The sequence below is a fragment of the Eutrema salsugineum genome, unplaced genomic scaffold, assembly GCF_000478725.1.
Source record: "Eutrema salsugineum unplaced genomic scaffold, Eutsalg1_0 scaffold_3, whole genome shotgun sequence".
NCBI classification, from domain to species: Eukaryota; Viridiplantae; Streptophyta; class Magnoliopsida; order Brassicales; family Brassicaceae; genus Eutrema; species Eutrema salsugineum.
Genome location: NW_006256756.1, coordinates 11,042,864 through 11,053,904, shown reverse-complemented (window position 1 = coordinate 11,053,904; position 11,041 = coordinate 11,042,864).

Genomic DNA, 11,041 nt, shown 5'->3' with positions numbered 1-11,041 from the left:
CTCTTTACAAATTTCGCTATAACTTACTAAAATAAATTTGTTTTTGATATGCTTTTAAACGACACATCACATTTAAAATAACACAAAACATAAAATAAAAATAGGAAAAAACAAACGATACTAAATCCCTAATGAAAGAAACTATAATAAGTTTCCATTTGGAAAAAAATTTATAATAAAATTCGTAAGACTTGACGGATACACATCATATATATTTGACTAATATAAATGAAATCTATTTATAAGCTTAGTGATATGTGTCATTTTAAAAAAAATATATTTGATACGTGTTAATTAAATGCATCCTTATAAATAACATTTAATTTAATATGACCATTAAATAGTGAACCTAATTATAATAGTCATCATATAACGATTGGTATTTTTGAAGGTGAAATTAACTGGTGCCTTAATGATAGACTTGTTCGTTATCATCTATAAAATGATGAAACGATAAAAAAAATTTATTAAACAGAGAAAATATTTTTGAAACTCAAAACTTCACAATACAACCATCTTCTCGTTTCTGATCAACTAAAAAAATGTCTCCAGGCGAACGTATCTGTGAACTGTATTTAACTTTGGAAAATTCTTGCATATGCATTCAGGTTATCAAAATTATCATCGGATACATCGATTCCAATGCATAAAAAATGCTTCTCTTGGCGGATGAACATGTAAGTACATAGTTGCAATACCATATATTTTAACGAAACGGTTATCTAACTTTTTTATATATTTTGGTCAAAGTATGATAGAATTGTAGCAACAATGCCCAGTAATTTAGTGGATCAGTACAGTGACCGAATTTCTGAAAGAAATTAGTATTTTATTCGTAATTTTGGCATCATACATGATATACGTTCATCAGCTGCGATCTTCAACAAATATCAATTGTGTTTCAACGAACATACTCGCATCCAAGAAACATCATCAGTTCTTAAAGATCATCTATATTCATTCATATCGTTCAGTGAAATATTCAATATTCCGTCTAAACGCTCAAGGATTGGTATGTTTCGTATACAATTTGATCGTGTTGTTTTAGACTTATTTAGTATTTAGATCTAACCAAAGCGATAAATTTTAATTTTGTAGTTGACTTGATCAGAAGAATTATCAAAGTTCGTAAATTAAGCGAGCATGTCGGGACAAAATATGGAAGATGCCATGTTGATTCACAGAAATGCATCAAGTTTACTCTTAGAAGTGTTGAGTAAGTAAACATGTCAGATTTAAAAAAAAAAAAAACAAAATACACGAACTTAATTTTTTGTATTAGAGAATATTAGTTAAAGTTTTTGAGTGACCATTTGTTTATGTTCATAGATGTGTCGATATCAAATGTGTGACATTTGGTAAAGATGTTATTGATTTCGCAGCACTCTCGCTAAATATTGAGATACGGCGCGCAGGCATACTTTAGAATTTTATACAAAATAACATACTGAATTTATAGATAATTAGCTTGTTCAATTATTCATTTTTTAAACTCACTACTCTTTATATTTTTATTGAATTATTTTGAAATTAAAAATTCTAAAAGACTTCTATAAACATTCGTTATAAATCACTTCTATAAAATTTATTTTTAACCGATGCTCAATTGACATAATTTTATTAAATATACATAAAACGTAAAGTAAAAATAGAAAAAATAAATGGTATTAGGTCCTTAATGAAAGAAATATTAATAAATCTTCCTTTTTAGTATACTCTCTAAGCCTGAGTATCTAGAATAAGTTTTTTGAGGCGGTGAACTTCAGGGAATAGAGGGTTCAACAAAACTGTACTGCATTTGAAGGGTGTTGTAATAATCCAAATGTCATGTATTTGGATGACCTTCACAAACCTCAACACACAGATGATCACATGTTTATTGGTTGATATAAATATAAGTGATTTTTCAACTACATATATCACCTTTTTAAAAAATAATAAACATTTTGTATCTATATTAATCTATTGAATTTTTAAAAATTTAATTTGTAGATAAGATTAGATAATATGTCTTCTTGTTGGTCACTTCTCTACAACATCTCCACACACCTTGGACTTGAAATATTATAAGAAAATATTAGAATATGGGTAATATGTTGATACACAAAATAAATAATTATTGGGCTTAAAATAAGAATAATATCAGAACTACATCATTAAATAATAAACCCAATTTATTGGAATCAATGAATACCAACAAAAAAGTGTTGATCAAAAACTTTTTTAAGAAAATCAAAATCAAGTAATAAAAGAATCTATAGAAAAAATGACATGAAAATGCATAATATTGCCATAAAGAAACTTCTTTAGAATATGATTTAGATCCGTTTATGTATTAATTTTGATCGTTAAACACACATACGAATTTGATATATCTATATATACATTTAATATTTTATGACCATTAAAAAGCTAATCTAAATCTTAATAATTCTCATACAACAGTAATTGGAGTCTTAGTGATATATTTGTAAGTTATCATCTATAAAATAGTGAAATGATACAATTTTACACTAAGTAGAGAAAATTTAAAACTCAGATTTTGCAATATACAACCGTCTTTTCATATCCGATCAACAGAAAAATGTTACCTGTCAACGAATTCCCGAACTGGATTTGACATCCGAAAGATCGTGTATATGCATTTAAGTTATTAAAGATATCATTGAAGACATTGGTTCTAGTGTCTCTCCAAGAAAGCTTCTTCTTGCTGATGAACATGTCAGTATAAAAAAAAAACTATATTACTTATTTTTAAATTCACTATCTAACTTGATCATATATTTTGGTTAAAGGGCAACATAATTGTTGCTACGATTCCTAGTAGTTTAGTGGATCAGTACGATAGCTAGTTTTTCGAGGGAAACTGATATTTAGTTTGTAATTTTAGTATCATTCCTCAACTAAGATCATCAAATGCACTCTTAAATAAATATCATGTATGTATAAACGAAGATACTCATATCCAAGTAATATCATCAAAGTATGAAGACCGTGTCTATTCACTAATGTAAATTTATTAATAATTTTTGAAAAAAATATTAATGTAATTTTTTATGTGAGAAATACGAAATTGTAATTATCTATTGAATTTTCAAATAATTAATTTGTACATAATCATTACAAAAGAAGTTAGAAAGGTAAACTTAAAATTTTATAAGATTATAAAAACTATTTAATTTATTTTACCGAATGTTTACATTGTCTTCTTAGAGCATCTCCAGCAGTGGGATTGTATAAAAGAATCCTTAACATTTTTAAATAAATAATTTTGATTAAATAATTTCATTAATTAAAAAAAAAAGAGAGAGTACAAATCACGTGTCTGTGGGAGATTGCAAGAAAGGAGAGAGAATGTTACAGAAAAAAAATTAAAAAAAGCTAATCAATCAATGCAAGAGATGTGTACTTAAGGGTTGACCCTAAAACTCTTTATATAAGGAACCCCTCTTAAAAAACGCCTATTATTCTATTTTTTTAATCCATTTTCTCCTAAGAATCTGAGCCAAGGGACTCAGTTGGAGATGGTCTTACACTTCTTCCAACTTTCTCATCTTCTTATCCTTATTTCTTTTTTTTTCGTGATATCCTTATTTCGTTTTGTTTTCCTTTGGCTTATATATTGATTTCTTACACAAATACTATAATAAATTACAAAATGTTTTTAAAAGCAGACGATATTTCCATATTCACGTACATATCAGCATCTCATATAACATTTCACCTGATTCTTGGCTTATCTAGTAAAGCCCTCCTATTTTCCTTCATCATCATCACTCGCCTTTGTTGTCTCCTGTTTTTTTTCTTTAACTTTACAAAATGAAATTCAAACGTAAACAATGAATTTAAAAGCATAGACCCCGGCTCCCTCCCCCTGTCTATGAAAACAACAATGAAATTAGTATTAAAACCCTTAAAAACTGATATCTTGCAGCATCTTCAATCTTCTTGTGTTGTATAAGCTATCTTAAGGGTCAGTACACAGACGTTGTCCACAGGTTATGTTCAATCAGATCAACGAACTCAAAAAGACCAAACCTTGAGTTCACTTCGAGTGTATCTATTTGTCATTGTCGGCAGTTCCTTGTAACCAAAGTTTTCTCTTTGTTCTCTGCAGCTAAGCAGTCTAACAATAACCTTATGAAAGAAATCCCAGTAAATTAAACGAAACCAAAGCCAGATAGTGTATGCATTAGTTGTGTTATTCCGACAAAAAAAAAGATTACTGGATTAAAAGACGATTTGTATTTTATTAATGTTTGGAATGATTGTATTCATCTATATTTAAAACACACACTATACGTCTCTCAAAATCAGAAAAAGCGAAAACCAATAATCTATAGAAAAACCTATATTTATGGCTGCTGTTTGTTTTGAAACTGGTATGGCCTTTGATGATCTAATAACTCAAGTCTAAAGATATTTCCTGTTAGAACAAAAAGAAAAAAAAAAACAAAAGAAAAATTAAAGAGATAAACAAAGAAAGAGAAACAAATAAATCTTCCGGCCATACAAAGAAAGAGATCGAGATCATCTCCTTTAAAAGTCTTATGACCTGATATTTATCTCTCTTATAATTAAATTTGGTTAGTAAAATAGATGTCTCTATCTATATTGGTTTGTGTAACTGTAAAGTGTTTCTAAGGAATGTTATAGAAAATGGAGTCTGAGACGAATAGAGCAAGTCATAGATATGAACACAGAGGTTCAAAGAATGAACTATCGATTGATCAAAAGAATTCCAAAACTCTTAAAAAGGACTCTCCTTTTTAATCTAATTATTAGAATTTCTCAGAGTTCAAAAGATAACATAAAAACCTAAACCATATATAGATAACAAAAATATAGCTAATCAAAGTGTGGGCAAATCAAGAACAAAGCAAATCTGGTACATAGATCGTAACCTCTCTTTCGTATATAATCATCAAGATCACAACAATACTCCTCCTTATCATCTTCTTGTTCTTATTCTCGTTCTCATTCTTTGGTTGTGTAGATTAGACCACAAAATTGGAAAGCTAAACAAAAAATCAGATAATAATGACGATTTATTTAAAACGAAATAACAAACACTACTCAGAGGACAATAAACAAATTGAAAAAACACTTAGATGACTTAAGAATTACCTTCATCTTAATAGTTGTATCCTTCTCCTTTCTTGTCTTGTTTTTGCTCTTCTTTGCCTTATACTTTAAAGATTTTTAAAAAATGTAGACAACTACAATGAACCTAAAGATCTGACACGCTCTTACTACGTATTCTTTTTCTTCTTGAAATAAAAACGGAAATAATTACATGATGCTTATGATTTATTTAGCTAAAGCTAGTATTGAATGTACACATACTACATTGATGCCTTTCGTTGTGGAACTTCATCTCGAAAACCATCTCTTGGTTTTTCTGGCTTGTTTTTGTTTTTACTTCTGGCCAAAAAGAATAGCCAATCATCAAAACAAACCACTTCAAAACTTATGATCCAACGTTTTTTGGTTAGAAGACATAAATTTAAATCAGCACAATTAAAATAAAGAATCAACTTCTGCTGTCTTGATTATAGTTGTTGCCAATTTGCCATATCCGGTATATGTCACATTGTTTTGCAACCGACCATTTTCTATTTCATTTATATGTGTTAGTATAATAAAATCCATATTACAATAGGAGATATCAAACTGAACACAAAAACCTAAAGCATATATCTAACCATCTTGATCTAGATCAAAATCGATTTCAAACTCTCCTAGTACCTGAAGTAGATCAGCTTATATTTGAAAAAATTATATAAATAAATTATCAACCAAAAAGGCATAACAAAACACAAAATATATGAAAATATGACAATAAAAAAAAGAGATACCCTTATGTTTTGAATTGAGATGATGCAGATTACGCAACTTTGTCTTCCTCCAAATCTTTCCTAGGCATAACAAAACACAAAATATATGAAAATATGATAATGAATAAAAGAGATACCCATTTGTTTTGAATTGAGATGGTGCATATTACGCAATCCGTCTTCCTCAAATTCTTTCCTATGAATATTACCCCATCTGATGTACAAAAAAAATCCAACAAAAAGAACATAGAAGTAGACCAAACGATTGTATAACAAAGGAATTACCTTCTCTTCTTCGAGTTCTCTTCACCGTCTTCCTCTTTTTCTTTGAGGATATAACATGCTTTTGAAAATTATAACAAACAATTAGATGACGGTGAGGAATTATTTATCTATAATGATTTATAGAACATAAATATCAGAACTGAACAACTTAAAAAACATATTGAATAATCAAATAGACAATACAATAAGACCACAACAACAGTAAAAAGAAACTGATTAAATATTCAAATAACACCAAACCAAACGAAAACTTACCTAACAATATGCTGCGAAGCCCAAAATTGTGATCATACTTTTTGATGGATTCAAAATACCATATCTAGAAGAACACATAGTTAGATTAGTCTATAAGCAAAGGAACATATCGGAAATAGCACGAAAAAAAAATTAAAAAAAAAATACGTAGAGTAACCAATCGCCAAAATCCTAGAACAAAACGTAAAAAAATAATAGTATATGAATATGAGCGGAGGCAAAAAATATTTATTTATATAGAAAACGATTTAAGGTTTCTTTATAATTATCACAAATATGAGCTTGAGCTCACTTTTCTCTAGATCTGATCCACGATTGGTTAAATTGATTTAGAAAGAGAGAAATTTAGAAAAAAAAACATGATTAAATTAGTTTAAGATTCAAACTTGCTACCTATGAGATAAGAATTCATGTCACTAACCATTGTAGTTTGTCTAATTTTTATGTTATCCAATCAGCATTTAAATATATATATTTTTATTGTCGACAAAAAATGGTATTATGCCATTTATTTTGTTGTGTATTAATTATGAAATATTTTTTTTTAAATCAGATTTTTTTTTTTTAACTGCAGAATAATCAACTGACCAATCAGAATAGAGTATTTTTATTAATGGCATAAGTGTAATTTAACATCTTCCATCAAAACGACAGAAAAATAATAATAATTAATTAACATCAACCAATCAAAATATAACATCAGCTGACCAATCAGAATATAATGATTTCATTAATCAAAACGACATCAAAAGCTGTACATTGAACCACAGCTCAAATCACTTCACAAGTACTATAATAGATATAAAAGATAACAAATAAAATTAACATGAGTTTTTTTTTTTAGAAAAACTTAACATTACATAAACTATTGGTTTAATAATCTGGTAGATTATTTTGGGATCCACCAAGATTATTAAAATATTGTCCAAATGAAATAGATGGACAAAGAGTTTGTTGATCTTGTTCTTGTGCAGCCCTTTTCTGTAGAATTTGTGTTTGTTATGCTTAAACATATGCACGAATATTCGCATCTTGTATTGAATCCAAGTCTTGAAATAAATTTTTTTTTCTTCCTTCTCTTTTTTCAAGACATAATTCATACTTTGAATATTCAAATGTTGTTGTCTTTGTGCATTTATCTTCTTTAGTTGTTCCACAAGTTGTCTATTTCCTTCTTCTAAGTTGCTTAATGCCATTGAATATCCAAATGCTGTTGTCTTCACTATTCATGAGCTTGAACATATGTTTGAGTTTACATCATTTTGAGGGGGAAAATAAGGGAACCCATTGGAAATGCTCTAAGAGCATGTACATTTAGACAAATTCTCTCTGGAATTCCTAATAATACTAAATTATTATTTTTTGATGTATGAATAGTGAAGACTGCCACCTATCCGGAGAGAGAATGTGTTTTTATTCTTGATCGAGCTTGGAGAGAGAATGTATTTACAATTTTTTTAAGCAATCACCAATAGAAGTCTGCCATCTGTTTTAACAAACTCCCAAGGATCAGTTCTTAAAATTCTTCTGCAAAGAGCAATCCTTAAGTATTTGAGTTTTTTTTAATTATTTAAATTCTAGGAATCCCACTTTAAACCCTTTAAAAACTCTTAATGGACCTAGTCTAACAACGAGCAAGACCAACAGGATCACAAACTTAAGAAGACTTGTAAAAGGGCTTCACTAATTATATATAGGAATCAAAGAAAAAGCAACACAAGAGTTTTTTTTTTTTTTTCACACAAGAGTTTAGGATGAACTGAAAACCTTAAAGCCGGTCAGATCAAGAACTACGCAATTTATTTGGCTGCACAACATATCCTCTTGCGAAACCATGTCACAAAATTAGAGAAACGTTAAGGGAAAATCCAGTCTATTCATCTACGCTTCCATGACGATCAATTTGCCAAAATCGACTTCAAGTTAATAGCTAGAATCTGTAAATTCCTGAAATTTAGCTTGATATTTGCTCACCTTAGATTGCACATATCTAACTAAAAAAAACTCGGGATCCTCACATACGATTTCTATTACCAAGAAAAACATTCAATCATCAAGTACTGTTGGAATTAGCTATGAAGATCAAGACAAAATACAAAAGAGAAAGACTTGGAGAAGAAGTTGTGAGCTCAATATACAAGAATCACGTGACCAAAGAATTGCAGGACCACAAGGAAGTAACCGTTGATGCAGGTCTGATAAAGCAAAAGGAAAAGTAGTCTTGTCTCCTATGAAACTACAAGATAAGGACGAGCATTAATTGCTACTAGCCAAGACAAGGGAATTTGGTGGAAGATGCAAAAAGAACATGAGGTCTATTCGTGTATATATATAGAGCCGGTCAAACAATTGAGAGAGATAGCACAACACAATGTAGAAAGATCGAGAGAGAGAGAACATCACTAAAAGTGTAAACTTGGTGAGTGTTCTTGAGATATAGAGTGAAAGAGTGAGAACCGAGAGAAACCTTTGTAAGAGGGCTTTTGGGGTTTGGGGATCTCTTTGTACACTCTATCATCTAGTGGATTCCGGGAAGAAATCCCGGCGAGATGTAGCGACCCGAGTTTATGGGCGTGAACTCGTTAAATGTTGTGTGTGCTCCCTTTTCTTTTCTGCTCTGTTCTTATATCTTCTTCGTTTTGTTTCTTGCTCTGTTTTACGTTGTGGCTGGTGTTTTCACGTCAAAGACAACTCAAAGCTAGAACCTTTGAGAGGCCAAATCCTAACAAACTGGTATCAGAGCCCAGGTTTGGCGAAGAAAGGTGCAAGCTTTACAAGAAAGTCACAAGCTTTGTCAAGAAAGTCGACAGCTTTGTCAAGAAATGGCTTCCGGAAGTGCAGGTCTAGAGAAGTTGATGGATCTGGGGATGTCTCAATGAGACGGGTGTATCTTGGTCATCTAGAGGGTTTAGATCTGTTGAAGCATTGAGAGAAGGAGATAAAGACAGAGGAGTAAGGTTTCTGCAGAGAAGAAGTTCAGCTGGAGACCTTGGATTCGGAAAAGAAGTTTGTCGAAAGCTCTAACGGTTTCTCAGAGAGCTTGAGACAGGAGGTTCTCTCCAGTAAAGGCAGAATCTGATGGAATGGGCTCGAGGTTCTGTTTGACTCCGAGAAGAGCAGAACCAGAGTCCGAGACGAAAGGGATAAAGATCTTGAAGTAAATCAGATCAGAAGAGAGCAAGGTTGATTTTGGAAGTTCATGAAATCAGAGGCTCGAGTGAAGGTGTTTCTTGTCAACGGCAAAGAAATCAGTGGAAATCGCAGAGGCAGTAGGGTTCAAGTTACCGGAGTAACCGCCGAAAGAAGCAAAGACTACAGTCACGGAAGGAGTTAAGAATCGCCACAGTTTCGGCGTGAGCTTGTGCGGCCACCGGAGAAGTCTCCGGAGGTTGAAAATGCGATAGATATTCACCGGGAATTGGAGCGTTGTCCAACGTTGTCCACCGGGATCGTGATCGGGAAAAGAGGAGCTTCAGTGTTCTCGTCGAGAAAGAAAGGAGAAGAAGCGTAGAGTTGACTTGGGCTTTAGTCAACATTCCTCTTGGGCCTATTTGTTTTTCTTTGCAAAGTTCATGCTTTGGGCTTAAATTGAAATTTAGCCCATGTGAAGATGTTTTGTCTTCTCGTTTAGAAAGGAGAAGAAAATGTGTTCGTGGTTCTGCAACTTCATCATGAAGGAAGGAGAATTTTGGTGGTGAATAGTGAAGGGAAGAGTCATGGTTGAATCAGTGATACTTCCGGTGAACCTAAGGCAGATTTCTGTGGTGAAATATTGTCTTTGTAAGAAAACTCAAAGACTGATGCTGAATTCACATGATTAAAGATGATGTTCTTGATATGTGAAGAGTTAAATCAGCATTGACTTGATTTAAGGTGGAGTTCTGCAGTACTAGTTCGGTTCAGGTTCAAGAAGGTACAAGTCAAGGTTTTCTGACTAAAACCTATGAAGATAGAATCAAAGCATCATTCAACAAGACAAGCTCTACAAGCAAGCAAGATGAAAGTTTCATCGGGTGAAGAGTGGATTCAGATCCTGGAAATGTTCTTATTCCGCTGCTACACAAGGTATGTTGTGTGATACTCTAATCTGAAGTTTCTGGGTTTCCCAAAGATCTGCATATTCAAAGAACGTGAAAGCTGGGTGGAACACAAGGTTATGTACTGATTTTACAAATGGATTGGCCAAGATTCAGTGTTGGGTTTTCATGCTGAATTTTGGGTTTGAATTAGTTTGGTGAAGTCTGCTACAGTTGGTGTTCAATTACTGTTGGGATGATGGCCTCGGAAACTCATAGAGTTCATGGGATTAAGGGACGCCTTATAAACTTGAATTTTATGGGTATTGGGCTGTCAAGTATCAATAAAGAGTTTTCTGGTATTCATGTTGAAAGGGAAGATGCAGAATGGGTATGAAGCAAAGATCAGGTCATTTGTTGGGTTAAAGACAAGACTTCAGTGATTGGTTGAGTTTTAAAGAGGGTTTGTTGCAGGGCTATGTCTCAGTATTAAGAGGTTAGATTCTTGTGAATCTAAGAGTCTACAGTCGGTGTATCATCAGTGATCGCAGGTACAAGGTTATTTCAGAGCAGATGAAATGATGGTGCTGAGTCTGTAGCAGTTATTGATGCAGGTTTGTACTGGAACAGAACAAGATTGTCGGTTAA